Consider the following 3,540-nt stretch of genomic DNA (forward strand, 5'->3'; position numbering starts at 1 on the left):
TTTTTTTGTACAAATGGGATCTTCCGATGTTCCCGAAGCTGGTCTTGAACTCCTGGACTCAAGTGATCTACCCACCTCAGCCTCTCAAAGTGCTGGGATTAGAAGCATGAGCCACGACAGTCAGTCCATTTGGTAATTTAAGAATATCTTTGATGTTTTTACTTAACATGCAATCTCGGCTCACTGCAAGCTCTGCCTCCTGGGTTCACGCCATTCTCCTGCCTCAGCCTCCTGAGTAGCTGGGAGTGCCCACCACCGTGCCTGGCTAATTTTTTGTATTTTTGGTAGAGATGGGGTTTTGCCATGTTAGCCAGGATGGTCTCGATCTCCTGACCTCGTGATCCACCCGCCTCGGCCTCCCAAAGTGCTGGGATTACAGGCGTGAGCCACCGTGCCCGGACTAATTTTTTATTTTTTGTAGAGACAGGGTCTCACTATGTTGCTCAGGCCAGTCTTGAACTTTTGGGCTAAAGTGATCCTCCCACCTCAGCCTCCTAACGTGCTGGGATTACAGGTGTGAGCCACCACGCCTGGCATTTTCACAATTTTTTATGGTAGATTCCTTAGGAGTGTCCATGGGCACAATCACGCTATCTGTGACTACAGAACATTTTGCTTCTTCTTTTACAACTTGTATTATCTCCTTCACTCTCTTCTGTGCTGGAAATGCTATACATTGTTGAATAGAAGCTGAAAGAGCAGCTATCTTTTTGCCTTCTTGATCTTGGGAGGGAAAGCATTCATTCTTTCACCATGAAGTATGATGTAAGCACTAAGTCGCTTTTCTACCTTTTTCTGAGACAGAGCCTTGCTCTGCTACCCAGGCTGGAGTGCAGTGGCGTGAATGTGTCTCACTGCAGCCTCAACTTTCTGGGCTCAAGGGATCCTCTTGTCTCAGCTTCCTGAGTAGCTGGGCCTATAGGAGTGCATCACCAGGCCCAGCTAATTTTTTATTTTTTGTAGGGCTGGGGTGTCATTATGTTGCCCAGGCAAAGCACTGTAGATGTGATTTATTTATTTATTTATTTATTTATTTATTTATTTATTTATTTATTTTTTTTATAGAGACAGAGTCTCACTATGTTGCCCAGGCCAGTCTCGAACTTCTAGGCTCAAGCGGCCTCCCGAAGTGCAGGGATTACAGGCATGAGCCACTGTGCCCAGCCTGTAGATGTCTTTATTGGGTTCAAGAAGACAATGTGGTGGGTAATGCAAGTATATTTTTGAAAGAAGGGGATAAGTTGAGAGTTCTTGGACTTAATTTTCTCAGTGAAGCAGGAGGCCAGGCTATCTGATGAGGGGATGGAGAGAATGAGGTGGATTTCTAATAGTCCTTCATGGGCCAGGCGCGGTGGCTCAAGCCTGTAATCCCAGCACTTTGGGAGGCCGAGACGGGCGAATCACGAGGTCAGGAGATCGAGACCATCCTGGCTAACATGATGAAACCCCGTCTCTACTAAAAAATGCAAAAAACTAGCCAGGTGAGGTGGCGGGCGCCTGTAGTCCCAGCTACTCGGGAGGCTGAGGCAGGAGAATGGCGTAAACCCGGGAGGCGGAGCTTGCAGTGAGCTGAGATCTGGCCACTGCACTCCAGCCTGGAGGACAGAGCCAGACTCCGTCTCAAAAAAAAAAAAAAAAAAAAAAAAAAATAGTCCTTCGTAAACCTCTCAAAACACAAATCTATGGCAGAGTGTACAGTTTTCTGTACCAGGACTCGGAGCTCCAGGTTTAGGACCAGGGTGGGCAGCTGTAGAACTGGGTTCTGTAGGGTTTTCCAGGACTTACGAGTGGAGGGAAAAGGGAGCATGGGTATTGAGGGAGCTGGTGGGAAATAATTCAAGTTGTTGGCCAGAGGTCTAGCTTGGGTTTTAAAAGACTGAAATCTGGGGATTGAGGGGAAGGGAAAGATAAACTGTGAGGCCACAAGGGGTTAAAGGGCTGGAACTCAGTGAGGCCAAGGAGTGGTGAAGTGGGAGGAACAGAATAGAGTTGGGAGGATTGTGGTTCAAGTGGGATGTTGAAGTTTCATGCTTTTCCACATCACAAGGGTAATGTGCCAATGTTGTGACAAGGTTTGAGGGAGGCACACCTTACGCATGAAAGTGAAAACCCAGTCATCACGCTTATGAACTACGAAAGGATCCAAAGTTTTTTTTTGAGAGGCAGTGGAGCTATGGTAGTAATGGTCTAATTGTGGCCTTGAAAAGTATAAGTAGAGCAGAAGGTTATTTGAAATGATTAGGAAAGTTAGGGGAAGGTTAGGGTGTGGGATGGATTGGGTTCGGCAGTTTGTCTCAGGATGATGGTGGAGGTTAATGTGTATGGTAAATGGGGGAGTCCTCAGCTGCTGTGAGCCAGGGTCAGTGACAGCCAGAAGAAGTAGAGGGCAATGAACCATTTGGTTTGAGGGGGGCTTTGACAAAGGTAGAAAAGTAATCATGTAGAACTGGCAGGGGAAGCTGGGAGACTGCTGACCCCAAGTGCCCCCTTCTTGGCTGGAAAATAGAACTCGTGGGAGGAAGAGCAGCTTTCCCTTAAGAGGGCTGCAAGGGAACCAGTGTTCTTGGGGCAAGGCCAGGCTTCCGTTACGGTAAGGAGGAGGAAGGTATAGTGAAAGTTCTTGCAGATTGTTATGGATATAGAAGAATTTGTTTTTAGTGGAATGAGGTTACCAAGAACACAGAAGGAAAACTGACAGGAAGATGGCTAGGAGAAAGGTGATGTCCAAGTGAAAGTGAAAGTCCCAGTGAAAAGACTTAAAGTGTGGAGACTGTTTCATCCATGTATCACAGTATCAGCCACATAGTAGGTGCTCATTTAATACAGCCAAGTGGAGGGCTGAATACAGTCCGTTTCTTGTGGCTTCTTACTTTGATTCTCTGAGACTTCATTTTTCCATGTTTCCTGGGGAATGCTGCTGCTTTTATCCCCCTAGTTCTGAAATTTATAGCAGTTTTCTCTCCAAAGTCCCAATTCTTTCCATCTGGCAGAGTTGATGCCTTATTATTCTATGGTGTAACACCCTAGGAGGGCCTGGAAAGCCAGAGGTGAAATCTCTCTCTGGTTACAACTTGGGAGAAGCTGAAGTTCAGAAAAAGCAAAGAGTTCGTTCAACAGAATAGATTAAGATTTACCATAGACTGTGAAAGAAATAAAGATGCTTCCCTCAGTCAAAGTTTGAGGCTACCAGCCTGTACTGTGGCCCCCAAACCAGTCCCAGCGGGGCGGCGTGTGGGACTCAGGGAGAGCAGTAGTCCAGGACGGGCTGTGGGCAGTCAGGCTGTGTGCAAGGCAGCCTCCAGCAGGTGGGGCTGTGGAGTCGCAGAAGGCTGGCCGCCTTGAGCGGAACGCGTCGCTGCTGCCACCGTCTGATTTGGATGGAATCATCCTTGCGATATGTGGAGTCAAGCTCGGGAGATTGCTACCTTCTCACGGAGAGCAAAGCTTGGGAGATTGACTTGGCTACTTTCTCATTCTCCACCATTACTACAGAGCCCTATTGCCTCGGAGGAGGAGAAGGTCTTGATGGGGAATGTCATC

General features: G+C 47.5%; 1 non-coding gene across 1 annotated transcript; it reads right to left on the reverse strand.

Annotated features, from left to right (window-relative positions):
- Positions 1–2,038: 2,038 nt before the first annotated feature.
- Positions 2,039–2,142, reverse strand: LOC119624644 (small nucleolar RNA U13). The gene has a single exon (XR_005240797.2). It is a non-coding gene; the product is annotated as a small nucleolar RNA U13 (small nucleolar RNA).
- Positions 2,143–3,540: the final 1,398 nt, after the last annotated feature.

Source organism: Chlorocebus sabaeus, chromosome 20 (genome assembly GCF_047675955.1).
Source record: "Chlorocebus sabaeus isolate Y175 chromosome 20, mChlSab1.0.hap1, whole genome shotgun sequence".
Taxonomy (NCBI): Eukaryota; Metazoa; Chordata; class Mammalia; order Primates; family Cercopithecidae; genus Chlorocebus; species Chlorocebus sabaeus.